Genomic DNA, 23,071 nt, shown 5'->3' on the forward strand with positions numbered 1-23,071 from the left:
ATTAATTTATTAATTTGCTTATTCATTGATGCATTAATTAATTAATTCACATTCATTAATTATTTATTAGTTCATTAAAGCCCCACTAGGTAAGATTTCCGTTTTGGTCAAACAACGACCCCTAGAGTCGCTGTGGACTACTTGTATTTAACGTTACTGTCGTAAATACCACTCACGCAGAGCAGTCTCTTCACTCACGGCCTGATCCCCTCCCCCCTGTATACCGGTCCCTGTTCAGTCGGATGGAAGCTGTAACGAGTGGAAATAAGGTGTGGCCCCTTTAAGAGCTGCGCGCGCCCTGTTTAACTGTCGGCAGTCTGTATTGTATGTGTGCCTCGAACACCCCGTAAGCTGGTTGTTTCTATTTGATGCTCATTCTTGTCCTATTTTTGTCTATCAAGTAATGCTGTGGACGGTAGAACGTGTGACAGACAGTTACACGAGTTCGATTGGGGAATAAACACAACGCGTTACAAATCGTCGGACATCGAACAAGCACAGCTAGCCTCCGAAGATGTCTAAGTTACTAATCCATCAACAAGAACGCCAGGTGCTTTTTAGCTCACACCAACGAGTGAAAGCTTGTCCGAGTGATATACAATATAAGCAATATACTTACAAGTCCAACAGCATGTGAGGACGTGTTGGGGGAAGTGAGGTAGCCTATGCCGTAAAGCAGTCGAATTTTGTAGTTCTTTTGTGTGTGCGGGGGTTACTACCCGAACCCCGAAGTTTAAAAGTACGATTAAAAACGATACAGACCCCGTCAGGCTATGGCAGACATGTCATTCAACCTATTGTAAGTCGATGTACCATCACAAGAGTCTTGGAAATATATTATGAAGGTTGAAAAGTTACCTAGTGCTGCTTTAACACTCATTCTGATATGTATTAATTTTCTCATTCATTTGCTATTCGTTATTATTGAATGATCACATTATTAATCAATGCAGTCATTTAATCATTTATTTGGTTATTTGTTCATTCTGTCATTTCATTCATACAATGGTTCATTCATTTGCTTGTTCGTTCATTCGTTCATGTAACAGTTCATTAATTCGTCCATTTGGTCTTTAGATCATTTGTTTATTTGGGTGATTTATTCGTCATTTGCTCGTTCAGTCCTTTATTTATTAGGGAATTTGTTCATTCATTAATTTGATCGTTAAGTCATTTGTTTGATCAGGTCGTTTAATACTGTAGGTAATTTTTTCATTCGCTTATTCATTTATTCATTCATTAGGTCATTTATTTATTAATTAATTTGCTCATTTGTTCATTCTGGTCATTTATTTGATCATTTGTTCATTCGGTTGTTCATTGATTCAGTCATTCATTCATTCATTCATTCATTCACTGATTCTCACTTCTTTTCTTACGGCATCGTGCTGTCCCTCCTATCCGACTTAAGCCCCTCCTCTTTTCTCTCTCTCTCTCTCCCTCACCCACTTTCTCTTTCTCCGTCCGTTTATCTTCCTCTAACACTCTCTCTCCCCTTCATCTCACCTCCAACTAGTCAGTGTTCTGTCTCTGTCCTGCTCTGTTTCTCTCTCTCTTTTTCCCTCTCTGTCTGTCTCCTTCTCTCTCTCTTTTTGGTGTGCTCAAGCTCCAGTTTGGTTTGCTGTCTGTCTGCGTTGCCGGTCTCGTTCCTCTGCGGACCTGAACCTCCAGCTGAACCCGGGACTCCAGCTCACTCTTCAGCAGGTAAGACTCCGCCATGCTTCACTACCACACAGAAAAGACTTATGGAATGACTAGAGACGGTAAAACAAGGAACTGTTGTGATGGGCTAGAGTCAGAAAGGAGAACAAGAACCACAGACCGCTTTAAAGGAAGTGAGACAGAAAGTACACTGATAACTGGAAGAAATGGGTAAATGATCAAGTATGGGGAAGATTAAAATGGTTAGGGGATGCACAAAGAGTGGGAGAGATGGTCATCTTCTATCAAAGTCAGAGTGGCTGCAACATCATCCTCATGTAATATCCCATTCACAAACCACAGCTGAGCTCTGCCAGCCCTCCGCACTGTCAGTGTGTGTGTGTGTGTTTGAAGGAGGGAAAAAGAGAGCTTGTACAGCATTATTGAAAATGTAATAGATCACATCTACAGAAAATGGGACTAAAATAAGAAAAGACTGGCAGAGAGATTTAGGAAGACACAAACTTGACGAATCGTTCATTAAAAAGCAATTTAAACCTCAACACAATGATGAAGGCAATGTGGCAGAGCATTCTATCTATCTATCTATCTATCTATCTATCTATCTATCTATCTATCTATCTATCTATCTATCTATCTATCTATCTATCTATCTATCTATCTATCTATCTAAACGTCTATCCGTCTATCTATCTATCTATATTGTTCAGTTTATTTCATCTATCTTTCTGTCATTCTGTCTGTCAATCTCCGATGTTGGAGTGTTGTTTCTTTTAATGCGTCTATATTTATTTCATTCAAAAACTCACGCTGATTCTACTATACATTTACAGAGATAAACAAGCCAATTAATATTTCTGTAATAATTATATTGTCTGAATCAATTGATTTATTTTTATGTCTCTTTCTACCCTTCTCTCTCACACCAAGTTATCATTTGCATGCACACAGGGTCTTTCCATTGACGCCCTAAACCTAAGCCTTGCAGAAACACTTTTAAGTCTCTTTATAATTTTATAACTGGAGATTTCAGGTTTTACTATCCTTGGTCACAATGTATTCAAACCCTCTACATACAGCTTTTCTTATAGTCCAGATGTTGCAATCGCACAATCTGGAGATTGAACTTGCACAGAAAGAGAGGGAGAGATTTACAAGGATGACAGAGGATGAGGAGAAGAGCTTGGCTGCATTAGTGCTGCTCCAGTCCTGGTGCAGTAACGTGTCTTTGGGTTCAAAAACTCTCTGATGCTTGCTGTCAGGGTGTGTGGGGACTGCTGGAATGGTGTTTGCGTGTTAGCTGAAAGGATGGCATAGCAAAAAGATTACATCCATTCTGCAGTGATGGCACAAAGAGTGTGTGTGTGAGAGAGAGTGTGTGTGTGTGTGTGTGTGTGTGTGTGTGTGAGAGAGAGAGAGAGAGAGAGAGAGAGAGAGAGAGAGATGCATTACTCCTGCAGCCTGCCTTTTCTGGTTAATGAACCAAATCAGTCACACACATTCAGTCTCTGGGGGGGATGGGGGGGTGCATTGGGTTCTTGAGCCCCTGCCCTATTTCAAAATGAATCAAAAGTGCCCTTCTCAAACAAATATCAATGATAATATTGTGGTCAATAAAACAAAATGCATTTGATTATAATTAACATGACAACGTGTACAAAACTAAAGTAGCCTAAATTCCCGTTTAATTTTACATTTCTGTCAGACTGAGGTGTCGTTGCTACAATGCGTTGATATGGGTTGCGTCAATAATCACTTGCGTCAATAATAATAATAATTCATTACATTTATATAGCGCTTTTCTCGGCTTTCAAAGCGTTTTACATAGAAGGGGGAATTTCCTCAACCACCACCAGCATCCACCTGGATGATGCAACGGCAGCCATATTGAGCCAGAACGCCCACCACACACCATCTTACTGGTGGAGAGGAGACAGAGTGATGAAGCCAATCAGTATATGGGGATGATTAGATTTTCGAGGGTCTAAAACTCCGGAGTAGTGTGTGTGGTTGGCGGGCATAACCGTAGCAAAAGTTATGCGCTTGTGTAGGTGTAGGTATCCCACAGTCTGCTCGGGAACCGATGCTCTCGAGACAAATATGGTTCTTTCAGTGAGTATATGGCTCGACGGCAGGAAAAAAATAAACCAACATTTTTTTTACCTTTTTTTTTATTTTTTTATAAAAAAAGGTTGTGTGTCGATTCAATTAAAAATCCACATATCACATATTTTAAAATATTACATAATTAATTGAAGCCTGTTTGTCATGTACAATAGCCTACACCCACAGATATTATAAGTACACTAATGGCCGCTTTGGAACGTTGCTGCGATATTGCGTCCGCCATATTGCTGAGGGCAAGACTGCGCTGTAAACAAATGCAAGTAAACGGGTGAGCTGCGGTTTTTCTAGATAAAAACAAAAATAACATTAACATTTATCAACCGATTTCAGTGGTTAGTACGTGGTGTACAAAATTTCCATCTCCAGTTATTTATAATCTCGATAGTTAGACTTATACATTTTATTTTATTTTTTTTATAAGGAATTGTCAAAGCTCATGCTTGTCATGTATTTGGCTTTTTATTCTTGGATAAGAATTGTGAAGACCCCCATTCTGAGATATAATAAAATTTTCACATTAAATGAAATAACATAAAGCTAAAACTATAATATAAATCATGTCAACTCATGTCTCAACTTTCACAGCTAAGTTAACTAGAGACATCGCAAGCTATTTTAGTCTGACTGACTCCGGTGGCCAACTAACGTTACTATTAATGACCAAATACAACCAGAAACAAATGTTCAGTCTTGCTTGTGAAAGGTAATTCCCCGAGACCGGTTTTCAATTGTGCAGCGATTTGTACCCAGCAGCACACGAAGCAGGCATTTTTCTCAATTCCCGTTATGAGAGTTATGGTAAAGTTGCCCTCTGCAATATGGCGGCCCCGTTGACGTACGATTCAGCGGCCAATAAGGCGTCTATGTATTTATCATGCCTATGCCTACACCGACCAATCGTCATCTGGCACAAGAAGTTCAAATTTCATTGGACAATGTGAAATGGAGCGGTAATTTTCCGGTCATTTATAAATAAATCGTTTGAAAATAACATGGACAGACGAATTTACATTTAGGAAGCGATCTGAATCTGCGTCATTGAACTAATGGATGTTAATTGACTACAAAGCACTGCACAAAACCAGCACCAAAAGTAGCATTAATGGTAAGTATAGTATTCAAGTCACTTGTATATTGATACACCATGGCATTTACCATTTGATCAAACTATCATAGTTTGTTAAATGAAGCCCAGGCGCCATCTACAGGCCTATTATGTGAAGTGTAGGCTGACAACAACACACGAAATGGTGACTTTATGATTTTTTTATTTTTTTATTAATTTTTTTGCAGCAATAGTATAATAGTACAGTACTACTGGTCAAAAATGTGCACACACATTACTATTTATTTTACATTTTTAAAGAAGTCCCTTATGCGCATCAAGCCTGCATTTATTTGATCAAAAATACAGAAAAAAATATTAAAATTTAAAATAATGGTTTTCTATTTTAATATACTTTAAAAAATATAATTTATTTCTGTGATGCAAAGCATATATATATATGTGCCCCTTTTTACATGTGAACCCCTGCCCCTGAGGAACTCTCTGCACGTCCCTGCAGTCTCATTTTTGGCCATTTAACTCTTTTGACTAGATTAACCGGCATCCACCAGAACTTACCAGTTTAAACTGTGTGTTTTCTTGAAGTAGTCTTTTTTTCCTGTGGTTTCTCTGGTGTTGTTTACTGTTGTCCTGATTTAAAGATGAAGTGTGTAGCCTAATTTCTGTGGCACTAGCGGCATCAAATGGAATGGTTCTGTCCCAAAGGAGCAGTCCACCTGCGAGTCCACACTATTATGACATAATGCCACATAGACTGACTAAGAATAATCTGTTCTTGAGCCCACAAAGTCCTTCTGAAACCTGAAATGACAAATAAGACACCTGTCTTTGTGGACTTTGTTTTCACTGCTGGTGCAGTTGTCAGAATCAATGATTTTGTTGAAACAGGTTTTGAAACACTCTCCTCGTCTGCCATTGGTCTGCCAAACTGATAGTCCTGCCCTAAAGATACACCATTAGTTAAGCAATGTGGAAAGAAACAGTGTTTGAACTTTTTTGGGGAATCAATGTATAAATTACTTGCTTATACAATGAAAAACAAAAATGGCGTAGAAACGATTTCACTTTGAAATTGAAACCAGCATTTTTTATCATATTCACAAAACTTGAATGGCTCCCAGAATATTTTATTGTATTAAAATGTATATTGTATTTTTGTCAAAACCTTCATCCGGATTAGATTCAGAACGATGATCAAAACATAGATAGACTAAATCGAGTCCATCAACAGCCCCAAAGCTTGCATGCACCTCTTTGTGAGTCTGACATTTTTCTCAGAAATTATCGCATTAGCTTACATGTGTGGAAACAACTTCTTCCTGTCTCTCTCTGGGCTGCGTTTAACTCCACTTTTAGACTCGTGAACTTCCCTAAGCACTTCCCCTTGAGGGAATCATCGCCACCATTTTAAAGTGTTTCGTCAAGTGCTAAGTTAAGTTTATATTGACAGACCCTCGACCCCTCAGTTTTAACTGAGGAAAGTGAGTCTACTCAATATGTACACTTCAGGCAGATCCATAGACCACAATGCACCATGATTGTGACTTCACAGCAGGTCGCGCTTAATTAACCCCACCCCACACAACTGTAGTGTATGATATTGGAGTTATTTTGACACTTAAAGGACAAGTTCGGTATTTTACACTTAAAGCCCTGTTGACAGATCGTTTCTGATGAAATAGAACGGTTAAGATTAAACTTTGGACACATGCTGCTGGCCCGAGAATTTTAGGTTTCTTTCGCTTGCCTTCCACACGCTGCAGGTTTCCAGTGCCAGAGGATGCAAAGCAGATCCAGAGCATCACCGAGCCCCCAACATGCTGAACTGTAGGCAGAGTGTTCTTTTCAGAATATGCTTCATTCTTCTTCCTCCAGACATACAGCTTATCCACGCCTTACTGTGCAAGCTGAAACCTCAGTGCCTGTTGCCACCAAGTCTTGCTGCAGGTCTTTTGCAGTCACTCAAAGGTTTTTCTTAACCTGCCTTCTCAGAAATCTGGTTGCAGCAGTTGATAGCATCCTTTTTCTGACCCATCCAGGTAGTGTAACCACTGTTCCTTTAACTTTGCGAACTTGTCTCTAGGAACATTAAGTGCCTTTGCTATTTTTTTGTATCCTGTTCCTTGTTTTTGAAGGGCGATAACTTCTCTTAACTTTTTGGGGCATTCTTTTGACTTTTGAGTGTCAAACGTGACACTCAACAAATCTAGCCAGTTAAGATATTTCATGTGTTCTAGCTCAAGCACGCTTAGTGCAACTAATGAAGCTGTTGGTTAGTTGCCTCAGGTGTGCTCAAGAATTTCACCTGAAGAAGTAGGAGATCCGGGCAACTTTTTGCCTACTCTTTTATGAGCTCTGTGAATTCGGACATACTACTTTTGTCAAATACTGTTATGCACCTACTATATAGTAGGGAAGTTTGCGATTTTGGATGCAGCCTTGGTTAATGCAGACCTTCTTCTCTTGCTTTTGGATCCAGAGATGTTGCAACCCCTACCGTATAACAGTGAAAACATGGATTGCTGGAAAAACTGGGGGCAAGAATTAAGGAGAAAATATTTAACATTTGCTATAACAGGAGATAAAAAACGAAAAATTACACACTTTCGGAATTTTTATGTTTATTGTGATTGTTTGTCAGACTCATTGTGTCTTTTTTAGTAGTTATGAGCCATTAACTGTGGTTGTGTGTTTGTGTTTGTTCATACAGTTTTGAATGAACAGATAGACATCATTGAATTTGTGTGTGTGTGTGTGTGTGTGTGTAATTGTGGATGTGAGAGTGGTCGAGATTGGACAGCTGACACTAATTGAGTATTGGCAGATAGAGAATGCAATGTTGGTGAGTGTGGGATGGTGTCTGTATGTTTTGAGTTTCTCTCCTACGTGGGCAGCTTTTAGATGAAACTCAACAGCCACCTATCTCTTGCGATCCGTTTCTGTCTATCTTTCTTTCTCTCTCTCTCTCTCTTTCACACACACACATCACTCAGTGAGGCTTTCTGGAGATTAATTAATTAATGCGCTCTACTGTTGTGACAGTCTTGAAATGATAGATTCATTGATTCAAGACTTTGTGAGGTCTGCGTTATTCCAGCCCCGCATTAGTGGCCTCACGTAAAACGATCAAAGCAATTACGGCCGATGTCTCATCAGAACTACGTATGCATACTAATTTAAGCTGAAGTGACTTGTGATTTGGAGGATATGGTGAAGGTATGCCGTTGTTTACTCCCATTCATGTCATTCCAAATCAGCATGAAGTTTTCTCTGTAGAATAAAAAAAAAAGGTGAATTTTTGGACAATATCTTGATCAGCTTTTTTTTTTTTATATTCACATAATGACAGTGAATGACTAAAAATACCATCATAAAAGTTGCCTATATGACATTATATTTCCAGTCAAGAGGCGAAAATTATCAGTGATAATTCAGCAAGTTGTTCAGCAAGGGTATGCAAATTCATCAAGAGTGAGTTTTACTTAAAAATAAAAATTCTATTTGATATAAATGCTCTTTTTTTATAAATTAAAAAATCTATATGAACCATATTTACAGCCGCATGTATTGAACAGCTGCACCTGCAGAAGACCGCCACAGCTTTCTGCTTCCAGTCACATTCACAAAGCAGGAGACTGATCTTAAGTCATAACCAAATATTTGAGCTGTCAAAGCCCCTAGATTTCACACAAATTCAACTTTAAATTCCCTTTAACCGTTTACGCTTGATCACATGCTCATTCAAGGTCAAACGGTCTGATAACTGCCTCCTCTCTTTGTGCTAAAGCAGACCACTGCAGTCAGGCCAGAATCTTGGCAGTTGTAGAAGGTTGTAGGCTGGCAGATATCCTGGGTAATACACTAGATGGATGGATAGATCTCTCTATGTTCTCTTTCTCTGACTCATAATTATTCTTAGTAACTATATTTATTTATTTATAACAAACATTTTATAATTTATTCTAACACACCTCTCCATTACTTAAGGGTTTTTATCTCGTTTTCTCTTTAAATAAAATGCTACCATTTTCACTTTTCATTTATTTTATTTTTTTTGCCTCACACATTTAGTTTTGCAACAGCAACAGCAAGCCAAAGGGGGCAAGGTTTCAACTGAGCATATGCATTTTTTTTATATAGACTACATTATGTTCTTGCTCTGTCTATACAATAAATGCCCGTTCTTAAATGAGCGAGGTTTTCAAGCATATTACAGCTGCCCAGGTAATTGTATGACTTGACCTATTTTAGTGGCAGCCAAATGACACTTTAAAATCAGTCAGAGTTACTATAGAAATGTATATTCATATGTAAATATGAAGGTGCATAATCATAATTCACACCTTGATAGCACTTAGATGTTTCTGCCTGCTTTCGGTCATGTGATTGTCCACTGCTTTTCCGCTACAGACTGAAGTGTAAAATAGGCCGCACAGTTGCTTTCAGTTTCAGCTAATAAAAGATAAATACTGCAATTTATTTATTTTGGTTTTGATTAGTTGGGGTAGCCCTTCATCAAACTTCTAAATACACAGTCCACCTGATAACAGATAACACTATATGTGCCTAAATTTTGATTGGGTGGGCCTAGCCCACCCCTGCCCATGCCTAGATCCAGCCCCGACTCCAGTACACTGATAGATTTTATATCTGACTACTGCAACTTATAAGGCTCTGATCAGGGATGGATCATAATTACAGATGGGCCAATATTATTACATATCTGGATATTGATAAAGTAATCATTATTTTCATGTTATGGCCAATAAATAATATTCATATAAAATAATTATTTATTAATAATATTAAAGGTGCACTATGTAATATTGATAGCTAGCGGTCGAACTCGGCACTGCAGTCAAAATGAAAAATATTGGAGAGAGTAGAATTTACGATTTCTGATCCAGTTTATTTGCTGGCCATCACTGTGTTTTTCGCCAACCGGCAACTCGGGGTGTCAAAATAATATTGAGTAAATTAGCAGTGGGAAGGATCACACAAACAAAAACAAAAACAGATATTCTGACACAAACACACATTTCAAAGTAAAATAACTGGCTGTAGCATTGTTTTTCAGATAAATGAGTAGCCTATTTGAACTCAGCATGTTTCCCACATTTTTGCAAACATATTTGTTATGCTTTAGTACAGTCAAAAAATTTAATAAAGCACATTTATGATTTAAACTATTTTTGTCAGTGAAATTTTTTAAATCAAACATAAAATCATGCATTTTAAATGCTGCAAGTGAATGTAGCTATCACAGAATTTGAATTTACAGTAAGGAAAATGGATATTAATTTTGAGATTTATTTATTTGTATATTTTTAGTGGAGGAGCTTTAGTATTGCGGCCCTTATTTCTGATGTGATTTCTGATGGATGTGGTGGATTTGTCACTATATTATCAAGAAACAAATCCTGCTATCTTGTTTGTGATCTTGTAAGGGACATTGTGTGGGTGTCAGGGGTTTTTGAAATTAATATGTGTGTTATTTAATTTATCTGTAATGCTAAAACACCTGCTAATTATCCACTCAGATTGAAGCCGCATGCTAATGGACTGACACACATTATCACACACACATAGTAGGCCTATCTGGCACTCTGTGAACCGATAAACATGAGAGGTTTTCTGTTAATAAGTTGTTTTATTTGGTGTGACAGTGCGTGAATGTTCTCTGTAGGAGTGTAGCGTTCAACAAGAATGCATAGAGAGAAGACCTGTGCTAATTTATATGCTACATCTGTGCCAAAGTGCGAACATGTAGGGACGTGAGCTATATACCCTTTGGGCTGTTTCCTACACAAATCTATCATATTCCCTCAGAAGACTCACTTTTTATTATTGTGTTTTTGTTTTCTGAAATCTCTTCTTATTGCAGACTTTGGTATCAATGTATATGACTGATCTATTCTTAGCTCTTTGTACCATTTTAAGGTGACTATTTATTACCTTGGCTTCTGTTTCGGCAAGGGAAAAGTCTACCTTTAGACTGACGTTAAAGTCACCGTGTCGCACCAGGAGTCACACGTTCAATTAGCCAATCCCTGACCTCCTAAATGAGGTCAGCACTGTGGCGGAGGTCCACCGGGAGAGCAGTCTAAAACGGACTCACTCAGTCTTATCCGGTTACTCTCACTGTTCTTTCTTTAGCTTTCTGGATGATCTTAAATGCACAGTGTGATATGCCCTAATTTTGCACATAGAGCTTTAAAAGCAGCTGAGCTTTGGAGAAATTATATACTAGTTTATATAAATAGTGAAATTATATTACAATTTAAAATGACTGATTTCTATTTGAATATATATTTAAAAATGTAATTTATTCCTGTGATGCAAAGCATAATTTTCAGTATTTTCTGTCTTCAGTGTCACATCATCCTTCAGAAATCATTCTAATATGCTGATTTGCAAGAAAAAATTCTTATTATTATCAATGTTGCAAACAGTTGTGCTGCTTAATTTTTTGTTGTTGTGGAAACCGTGATACATTTTGTCTGGATTGTATGATAAATAGAAAGTTAAAAAAGAACAGCTTTTATTTGAAATAGAAATATTTTACTGTCTTCTACACTGTCATCTTTGATCAGTTGAATGTGTCCGTGGTGAATATGCAGCAAATGCATGCTCATTCTCTTTCTGTCTCTTTTGCAGAGGTCAATTGTTCATTCAGTCAGCAGAAAAGGAGAGGTACAGTGCGTTCCTTCTCTTTTCACTGAATAGCGGTTTTCTGTTACAGTATCTTTGCTTTGTCATCTCAGAAACCCGCTTGATCTCAAGGGACACTCCCACCTAAAGGGCAAAATAATAGAAGTCACAACAGTCGATATGAATCCGCAACTTCAATCTGACGACCAGTAGGATTTCATGTCTTTGCCTTGTGGGGAGCAGAAAAGTCCTTTACTCTGATCGAGTTCCCGAGGTTAAGGATACTGCCTAAGAGTCTATACTAACTGTGATTTGCTCCCCCGCTGAATCAAGATTAGTTTTGATTTGTCCTCCGAGATAATTAGCCTTATTATCCTGCAGTCTGACCTCCTCCAGTCTCACTGAACCAATGGCAATGAGTCACATGCACCAGGGGACAAATAAATGTGTTTTTTTTTTTTTTTCTAGCTGAATCAAATCCAGGTTTAAAAGTTCAACCAAAAATCTAAATCCTCCCTTCACGTTGTTACAAACCTGTATGACTTTCTTTTTTCTGTGTAACACAAAAGAAGATATTTTTTTCAAAATCTGTTTTTGTTCCTAAATTTAAAAACTTTTTGGGATGAACTATCCCTATAAGAATCCGTTGAGTAATTAATATTCATGAATATTTGGAGCAATTGCTCAAGAATATTCTGATAATAATCATGATATGGTCACACAAGCAAATAATGACTTAACTGCTCTCGGCGCCACATTTAAAAAACCAAGAAACAATCAGAATCATCATCATTTGTGCCAGGCCAATCACAACCAACCAATCCTGAGGGTGCACCGCAGTTCTGAAGGTCGTTTTGCCCCCTGCAAAACCGACAGGGCACAAACATGTACAGTTACACTGGTTCCGCTTGAAGCCAGTGAATTCTGGGATAGCCCAGGAGATAGTAATGGTCACGGTGTGGAATGAAGTGACTTAATTAGGCCGAGCAGTGCTTTAATACCCACAGGGCTCTGGACAATTACAGTAGAGGCCATTATTACAGTATTAGCCTGCTCTCTCTGTGTGTGTGTAACTGCATATATAGCCGAATACTTTCATTTACGTCCTGTACGACCATGAGATGTAAGACCTCTCTCTCTCTCTTTCATTTCACCGTTCTCTATGAAGCACTTAGCGCAGTGTTTTTGCCTCAGGCTCAGGCTGGTCACTAGAGTGTAAAGTAACTGTATGAGTGTATGTGTTTGTGTAGATTTATGTCGCAATATCTAAACTGCTGAAAGAAGCAGAGTAGTGCTCTACTGCCCTTGATACTGATACAGGACCTCACTGGCTGTCTTACAGAAGCTGTAGAGTAGACATGACAAAGAGAATCTGTCATGGCTAAACACATGTAGCAATGTCCGATTTGTGAATGAATCATTCTTTTGGGTCCAGTCTTTTTAGTGAACCTGGTTGATTTACAAAACCTGTTCAAATGATTCATTCACATTGGAATCAATAGTTTCTCAATTTCAAGTCACTGACTCGGATAGTCACAGCAATGTCTGGTCTGAGTTTTCACTGAACCACTTGATTTACACACACACACACACACACACACACACACACACACACACACACACACAAAAAAAGCATTATTTTAAGTCACATCCTTCTATGATCCAGTTGATTCACAACACCTGTCTGAATTATTTGTTCGCAAATCCGACAGCAGCGGTTCTCATATCAACTCACTGATCTAAAGCAATATCCAGTTTGTGGGGGGAATTGCATCATTCTATGAACTGGTTCTGAATGATTTGTTCACAAATGCATCAGTCCTCAGCTTCAACTCACTGACTAAGTGATTCAGTCACAGCAATGTTTGATTTGTGAATTTTAATTTTTTATTATTTTATAATCTGGTTCATAAACACAACCTGTTTGAATGATTCGTTCTCAAGTCATACTGAATTGATTCTCAATTTCAACTCACTGGCTCAATAATTTGGTCACAATGGGTAGCGGCTCACTGAAGGGGAAGATTATCAGTGAATAACAAAAAATATTTAGCTCTGCTCGTCACACAAAGATGTTGTATTACTTCAGAGAAAGGACTTGGAATATCAGGCACAAGTTGAATTGATGATATTTTTGGTGCATTTGCATGCTTTTTGAAGCTTGAATACTTCAGTCCATATTTATTGTATTTGCATGGAAAAGAGCGACTAGCACTTCAGAATCTCCTTTTGTGTTCAGGTTTGGAATGACATGAGGGTGGGTGTGTATGAATCATTTCATTCCAGAGGTTTTCTCTCATAACCAGCACCGAAAAGTCTGCAGATTTCATCTTAGGCTAATAATTACTTGTCCTTTTAGCTAATTTTACATGCTGTCTTCATTACTGTTGAATTGTCGTGTGTTCGTGTTGATGTGTGTCTTACACTGAAGATTTGCTGACTGCAGAGGGTCTCTTCAACTAATTCTATTTTCAAGGATTCTTAAACGGTGAACAACAATCCCCTCTAGTGCCCGTTAGTACACACACACACACACACACACACACACACACACACACACACACACACACACACACACACACACACACACGCGCACACTTATAGGCCTACTCTTACATACACATTGCACCAAGCATGAGGAGAATACTAATTTGATGTTGGTCCTCTTTTTTCACGCTATAAGCTGTGGACATGACAAGAATGGAAATAGAGAGAGAGAGAGAGAGAGAGCGAGCGAGAAAGAGAGAGATAGAGAGAGAGAGAGAGAGAGAGAGAGCTGCCTGCTGGGTTGCGGAGAAACGAAGTAGTAGGAAGAATAGAGGACGAGAGAAAAGGAATGAATGAATGAGAATGGAGGTGAGGAGTGTGTGAATGAAAAAAATAATAATAGCTGCACAATTTCAGCTCGCACTAGAGGGATGAAGTAGCAGAGAATCGGAAATTAATCTCAAATGATTCGTTGTACAAACAAGCACCATCTGGTTCTAAAGTGGGATGGAGCTTTCCCTTTAAACCAGTTCAGTCCTGTTATGGTGTAGATCGGGCCAGTTCTGTATCAGTTTGTTCGGTTCATTGTGGTGAAGTGGTACAACTTCAACACGAGGACCAAAACAGCTGTGAGATGAAAGTCTTCACAAATAGTGTTGTTTTGGCATTCACGGTTGGTGTGGTACAGTAGTTAAAGGAAAAGTTCACCCAAAAATGAAAATTTTGTTATTCACTCTCATGTTGTTCCAAAACTGTGTGACTTTCTTTTGAGATAGCTCTCTGTTTTTGTTTGATCAGTGAGTCAGCGGGGTCTAATATTGTTTGAAACTAAATTATCCTATTATCATGCATAAAATTGTCATAATAAATTTAATTTAAAGTTTACTTTATCCTGCTTTACCCTGGTTCTAACAGTCAATAGCCCCTTTCACGCAGCAGTCCCGATAAATTACTGTAAAATTACCAGAACCGGTGAATACACAAATATGCTGTTCACACAACACAAGCATCGGCGTTCTGGCATTTTACCGGTAAGAGACCATTCACACATCAGCAGCAAAATACCGGTAAATTCTGTGATGTCAGTCATTGGAAATGCAGAGCCACAGCGCTGATTGGGAAAGAAGGCTGGGTCTCGAGCGCAGCACATTGAAAAATCTGAGATTATCAAAGATGATAATTTAGCGCATATTTAAAAACAATATAAAAACTAAAACAGTGCGGAGTAATCACGTCATCTACATAAGTCTTAATGATTGGCCCAAAGTAGACTTCTCACGTCATTGTGTTCTGACTTCGTACGTGATTATCACACTGGTAATCTTCTTTCCGCGTTCACACAGAGCACATTACCGGTAATTTACTGGTAATGTTAAAACTTCCTTTAATGGTAAATTGCCGGAACCAATTTACCGGTATTTTTGAAAAGGTCCTGTTCACACATAATCTGTTACCGGTAATTTACCAGTAAGTGTGAAAGGGGCTATTGGTTGTTGGCAGCAATCATGTGCCGCAGTCGAGGGCAACACTTCCATCATGCTTTTAATAATGAGAGTTTTGTGTGTACAGTATATGTATCGATCTCAAGCGCTGAAAGAAACACTGAGCAGAAAGCTTTAGTAAAGTCTTCTGTGGCCAATTATTTACTGTTATTGCTGTAATTAAAAGGTATGAGTACTGTATCTTTGCCAGCACACCAAAGTGTCAAAGTCAATAGATACGAGTGGACACATGAACCCGTTCTGTAAAAATGTAAATGAATCTGATGTTTCAAAAAGCACTATTCTCTGTAAACCAAAAGTCTGAAGGATCCCGTAATGACTTTGGCAGCAAACCCAGAATCTGTTTTGCAAGGAATTGACATTTGTCACAAACTATCCGCCAACAACCAGAGCCTGTTTTCCGAGAGTCACTTCAATCAAATCATCATTAAACATCTGCACGGGAGTCATGCTGTAAATTGAAGATCATTTTCTCCACCATTAAATCTTTGTACTGATATCATGGCCGTACAAAAGTGATTAGCTCATATTCAGACGGCCACAGCAGCTGCTACAAACTCATTAGCGGCAAATTTATGTTTGCATGTTCCTCTTGACTTCCTAGTTTGTAATTAAATTTGTTAATTTTGCTGTTTATTGCTTTTTTCCTTTTATGAATGTGATTATCAGTATCTTATGTCACTATATAAGTTTCTGCATTATTCTTACAGTTTTTGTTACTACTGTAAAAGTATTATATTATATAAATGTTATAATTGATAATCTACTGTAAATATAAATATTTATAATAAATTATAATAAAAATGAAAAAGTATTGTAGTATATCTTTCAAACTTATCTTTTTTATTATTGTTTCTGATTAGTAGCCTAACTGTATACTGTAAAAAAAAAAAAAAAGTTGAGAAAACTTAAAAGTTTAAGGCAACCAGCTGCAGGACATTTTTGAGTTTTCTCAACTTACGTGTTTGAGTTATCTCAACTTTTCTCAACTTTTTTCATGTTAAATAGTTGAATAAACTTTAAAAACTGAATTTGTCATACAAAACTTAAGTTGGATTTTTTACAGTTTTAATACTGTTTCTCTTTCATGGCTCAAGTAGATTCATTTACGTATCAAATTGTCTCATCTGTGTCTCCTAAGAATTTTTGGGATACAAGTGTTGACCAATTAATGTGGATAGGATAACTCTGATTATATAGCCTTGGAAGAATTTGATGAGAAATGTTTGAGTTCGTATTGAGATCTCTGACTTTTGATTACAAACTTCCTTAGCAAATCTGAGCACAGAGTGAGACTGTGTTGAGATTTAATAAAACTATCGAGAAGACTTTTTCTGAGTAAAAAGAGACTCGAGCTAAAGTCTCAATTTGATCTCCATTTAATCTCACTGATGTCTTTGAGAAACAAAGAGATATTAAAGAGAATTTCAAGAATTGCTTTACATTGCTAGATGTGAAAGAGTAGGAGCACATCTCAGAGAAATGAGGCGAGTGACAGTACACTAAAACACTAAAATTTCCCAGCATGCACTCTGACAGCGAGCCACAAGCCTTCACGCCAAGCAGACTAGAGAACTTTTAGTTCTTTCCTCTCCTCTGTTCTTCCAGACCTCACTGCCTTTCTTCATTAATCTGTCCCTTTTCTTTTTCTTTTTCATCTGCTCTTGCTCTTTTCTTCACTTCTCCTCTGCTGTTCTCAAGACTGCCTATATTCATTACTTCAGCTGCCTCTGTTTTTCTCTCCAGCTAATGGAATAGTGTGACTGTGATTGTCAGTGCGAGCTGAAGTGACTGAACAGTGTTGGTGTTTTAGTAGGTGTTTTTGAGGCCTTGAATGAAGCTTTTATCAGAAGGTTAAAGGGTTCTTTAAGACAAATATGCCTCTTATGTCTGTCTTGATGCTGAAATATCTATCTATCCTTACCTGTGTCTCTCTCTCACACACTTTCAATGTCTATATATTCACTTTGCGCTTAATCCACTAAAATCACCAGTTGTTTAAAAATAGATGAAGTTGGCAGTATTTTTTGCAGATATAATTTTCAATATTTAACATTCAGTCTAGGGATGCAAAATATAATGAGTTGAGCTTTTTGGGTTTTTGTATAGACTTTTCATGTTGGCCATTTATCAGTTATCGACCATTACATGAAAATAATAATCAGCTTATAAAAAATTTAATATTGGTGCATCCCTAATTCAGACATTTTTAAATGTGTCTTAAGTTTCCAAATATGTTTTAACTCTCTGTATGTGTGCTGCAAGGCGATGCTCCTCAACTTGAAGTGTTTTTGACCCACCTAATGCCACCTATAATATCACCAAAGGTCAAATTATTGATCTTTCAACTCAAACACATATGCACACACACACACAAGATGATGGTTAGGTATTACAAACGCGTTTTTGAAGCGCAATCTTCAATGCACCAGGTCTAGTTCTAGTTTTGAACTTCTGCATGCATCAGCTCAAAGGTCAGTGTCACAGAAGAGTGCCTGTGTGAGTGGAAGTCTGATATTTTAAAGCTCCCCAGGTTACCAGTTTTGATATTAATACTAAAATGTAGAGGCAGAGGCATTTAGTTAGTTGTGTTTTAGGCTGCAGAAAAGATTGCATTTTATGCTAAAGCTGTAAAGTTGTTGAAATCGTTGTCATAATCGTCCATTTGAGATTGGACTATGGTGGAGGGAAATTTTGGTTTTGTGTTGTGAAAAGGAGTTCTTCGTAAATCGACAGATGAAAGCATAAATGAAGTGTGTGTGGATGGCGGACGGGAAGGGACGGGATGGGATGCGTGAGTTAGTTGGAGGACCATATTGCCCTGAGGTTGTGATGCATTGTGGGAATCCTGTAGCCTGGGAAAACCCAGACTACTTCCGGCGAATTTTAATTCTCTCTCCAGGATAGTCTGGAGAAGAGCCCATTCAAACTAATTTCTGTGCCGCCGAAATCGCGGCACCAATCAGAAACGTTTGGGGAGGGATTTACATGATGACGACAGCGCAGCGACGCTGAAGGAGATTTCATTACAAAGATGGATGCCGCCGTGGAACATCACTCGTTCGAATCATAGACAGTATATAAACGAATCAGTTATCGCGTCTGTTTTGAGCGATTTAAACTTACCGTTTTCGTTAAAACCGGAGCAAAGAACAACACTCGAAGCATACGTCAGCTCCTTCATCGATCTGATTGGTTTTATGACTATCCAATTGCGCCCAGAGGAATTTGAACTACGTCGGTTGGTGACGCCCCTTTGGAAATGATTTGTCTACATAGCTTCGCCAGACCCTACACTCAGTTTCAACTGAGAAGGGTCTGGTTTTAACCAGGCTAGGAATCCTGCAGCATGCAATGAGACTCATGCAAGACTGAGCATGTGAAGGAGGAAACTGGTAAAGCGATCACTTCTGTTGGCGCATTTAGCACACACACACCCACACTCTTTCATTTACCCAAACCTATTTCTTCTTTGTCTTTGGTTTCTTAGACTTTAAGTCTTTTGCCTGATTCTCAGGGCGGCAAGGTTTGGATGTTTAGCCCGGTTCAGTTAGCCCATGCTGGTAGAGGTCATAACAGCACCATCTAAATGTAAAGTGCGGCTATTCAAAAGTTGTTGTTTTTCCCCCGTAAACAACATATAAATCACAAATATATTTTGAAAGCTTTTAAATGTGTGAAATGGACTAATGATTTTCCCTATCTGCTGCCTTGACAGTGTTGGATAGTCACAAGTAAAGGTTTGGGACTGGAAACATCTCTGTGGTGTCAGTCATCAACCAATCAGGGGTGCGTTTCCCAAAAGCATCCTTAGTCAACTATGGTTGCAAGTCCCATTGTTACTAACATAGTTCAACAATTTGGCGTTTCCTGAAACCTAGTTCCAATGAACATTCGAAAATAGCATTGCAACTTTTGTGGTTGGAACTACAGCTCTCTTTCAGTTCCATAGTAATAGACATGTGATTTAGGTCATGTTCTTTGGCACAATAAGCAAGATAACATTCAGTCCATTCTATATCTTTCATCCCATTTAAAGTCCCCCTGAAGTCAATAATTGTATCCCTTAAAACTCATCTTTGATCACCAAAATGACATATTTTAATGTTTTTTCCTTGTTAAATAATTATTTGTACTTTAAAATAGCTTGAATGTAACTCTACACCCTTGCCTCATCTAGTATACGCGGTTCTATGAATATGCAAATTAGCCCCGCCTCCACTCACTCACACCAGCTCAGAGATCCTGTCTTTGGTTCACTGCAGTTTTAAGGAGTTTAAATACTCAGCATTGGTGTTGACTTATGAATGTGGACATGGTTTGTTTTAAAGCATATTAAAAATACTAAAGACATATAAACAACATTAAAAACTTGATTTTCACCACAGGGGGACTTTAAATACATATACATTTTAATCTTTTAGCTTGTTAACTATCAACTGCGTATTTAAAGAGTGTCCATGTGCATAAATGTGTAAGGTACAGTATGACAAACCCGCAAACATCTCAGATAAATTATGAAGAAAGCTGCTGACCGAATGAACCGCATAGATAGTCTACCAAAGTACACCAATTGCATACTGGATGTTAACTTGATTAAAAAAATTAACTACTTTCTGTTGTTTTTTGTAAATTAACTATCATAATCTGACATTAATTGCAATCTTCAATCGATGAATTTACAGAATCTATTACTCCACCTGCGCGTGATGTATTTAACGTGTCAGTCCTATATCGTTCAACCAACGTGGTTTAAATGACAGAGGTGTGACCATGTTTCTACAGTTCCTGGTTAATGTCTTGAAGAGCGTATCATACTGATAGTTATGTTACATTGTTGTATGGAAAAAGTAACCAGGAACCATGTAACCTGTTCTATTCCGATTGGCTCTAGGATGATGAGTCACATGGCATTTATGGCTTAGATGATTGGCTCAAAATGTTCTGTGGTCCCATTCAAACTTCCTTTCCTGGGGGTTCTGCACTGCACTAGCAAAGCAACTGTCATAAATGAATGGAAATCTCAACGGATATGTTTATCCAGGTATCATAAACCTCCTTGGTACAAACACACTTTATAGCCTAAAGTTAATTTGTCTTTCTAATCTTTCTTTTCTTTAAGACAAGAAATGCGCTATACAACCCATTTCTCTTTTCCCTCTAATTTTTCTTCGCGTATGTTCTCCTCTTGAGCCGTTATCTCTCTCACACACACCACACACACACACACACACACACACACACACACACACACACACACACACACACACACACACACACACACACACACACACACACACACACACACACACACACACACACACACACACACACATTCAGGGAAATGCTTTGTCCTACTCAAAGGAGTTGTATGTAATTGCTCACTGTCACGGCCCAGGGTGTTTTACTTTACTTCTATTCTAATGTTGCTTCACCCTAGAGCCAAAAGTATTTATGAATTGCCAAAGATGACCACCTCTTTGTCCTCCAACAGTTCAGTATTTCGAATGCTTTTCCCCCTATACTCAAATAATTTAGTTTTGTTGGATGTGCTCACGCTTCATCGACCTCCTGCTCAGTGATGCTTCATTATGTGCATGAATTACAGGCATTTTATTGTTACCTTATTTTGCCATCCCGAGAAACCCACATGCCTTGTTTCATGGCACCCCTTCTCCTCCCACCATCCATAATTGATGAGAGAATATCTGTCTGTTTTTTAAACATGTTCTCTGCAGTTGCAGCATTATGGAAAAATTACTCTCTGATTCAACTCAGCAGTGGTTTATCGTGCTATCCTAAATGTTAAAAGTTATTGTGTATTTAAATCATTTTTATGATAAAAAAAATATATATATATATATATAAATGCATGGCACATTTAAACATTTAGAATTATGGCAGTTGACTACACAACTGTTGATTGTATGGGTCCTGTAGAACTTTTATTATTATTATTATTATTATATTTACAGTATGTATTGTCAAATTATTTGACATTTTTTTTACTATAAATACCATCATTTTGGTATTGACAAATGGATTTGTGATATTGTAAAGTATACCTATAAATCACTAAATATATATATATATATATATGTTTTAATATATGTTATGTTAGATAAAAATATTTTAATAAATAATAAGAATATTTATTAAAAGGGTTGAAAAGTGCCAAAGTGCTCTCTGTAAAACAATACATTTTGTTATTGAGTCTTATTAAAGATTTTAAAGGTTTTTTTTTTCTTTTTTTCTGTGAATGTTGTTTTATGCACTATAGTAACATGGAAATATGAGCTTTTCAGTGTTTAGCGTGGACATCTCAGCTGTTTTTGACCTAATACATTTTTCATGTCAGCGATCCATCGATTTTAGAATTTAGTCTTTTTGGACTGATTAGGATGTTTTCAGGACTGAAACAAACAGTATTACGTACAATTTACTGTATATAGCACATAATGCTCCTTTTACAAAATAAAGAAAAATCTATTTCTGATGTAAAAATGACTTCAGCGCTAGACACAAATAACAGTCTCACATGTGCATCTACAAGCATAACACCAGATGGTCCATTTATTATCTCACACACATGCTAACAAATACTCAGTTTACCAGCAACTGAATGAGTTTTGGGTTTGCTTGTCCTGGTTTAGCAGAAGGCTTTCTAGACCTCTTGGAGTCCTGTAAGAGATCCACAATCTGTCTGACAAGGACAGAACGCCTAGTGCACAACATGGTCACACCTGAATCAAGCTGTGCTTTCTATTCCTGAGTAGATCAACCGGAGCAGTTCGGAGCACTGTGGCACGGATCAATGAACTTGTCTCTAATGTTAATGCAACGTCAGCACAACACTCAATATAGGAGTTGCAAAAGTTACGTTTCTACATGGGCCCTAAAAAGTAATTGGAAACACAAAAAGAATAGTTCACCCAAAAATTTTAATATCATAATGGGGGGTTTGCAGTGGAAAAAACAACTCAAAAGAGAATATTCTGGATGTTTTTTTATTTTTTTTATGCACAGTTGTTTGGACCCCAATTCCAGCCCCCAAATGTCTCACTTTTGAAAAAGGGTTAGCAAATATCCATGTCTGAGGGAAAGATACAATTTTAAAATGCTTTATGGCAATAGAGCACATCTACATGGTGAATGGCCTTGGGTTAACAAATCCAAGTGTGAAAAGGTACTTAGTACTTTTTGAGGCCATGTACTAGAGAAAAAAGGAAGGGGAATAGAAAGAGACACTTTTAACTTTCTCCAGTATTGATCCAATAAAACCAATGATAGAGACAGACTGAGACAGAGGACAAGCACTGAAGAGTTTAAAAATCAAATGCCTCCTTCCCCCGAGTCTAGTGCGGTTTGGATAATTATACATCATAGAAATGCACTGAAGGTTGTTAACCAGTCTTAACCGCGCACACACACACACACACACACACACACACACACACACACACACACACACACACACACACACACACACACACACACACACACAGAGAGAGAGAAAGAGAGTTCTCTGTGGGTTCTGTGCCCCATAGCCCATGTAATTGACGATAATGACGATCTG

General features: G+C 37.9%; 1 protein-coding gene and 1 long non-coding RNA gene across 3 annotated transcripts in view; both read left to right on the forward strand.

Annotated features, from left to right (window-relative positions):
- Positions 1–23,071, forward strand: part of LOC309495868 — a 107,815-nt gene that overhangs the window by 69,949 nt on the left and 14,795 nt on the right. The window lies entirely within an intron of this gene.
- pvalb6 (parvalbumin 6) overlaps positions 1–23,071 on the forward strand; it is a 42,529-nt gene that overhangs the window by 5,175 nt on the left and 14,283 nt on the right. Inside the window, exon 1 of one of the 2 annotated variants that reach the window (XM_082165715.1) lies at positions 1,580–1,704. The exons of the other annotated variant lie outside the window; for it this stretch is intronic. The gene's annotated coding sequence lies outside the window, so the exon portion shown is untranslated. Of the gene's footprint in view, positions 1–1,579; positions 1,705–23,071 lie in introns of those variants that run through there. 2 annotated transcript variants of the gene reach the window in all.

This window comes from Leuciscus leuciscus (assembly GCF_965113295.1).
Source record: "Leuciscus leuciscus genome assembly, chromosome: 1".
Lineage (NCBI taxonomy): Eukaryota > Metazoa > Chordata > Actinopteri > Cypriniformes > Leuciscidae > Leuciscus > Leuciscus leuciscus.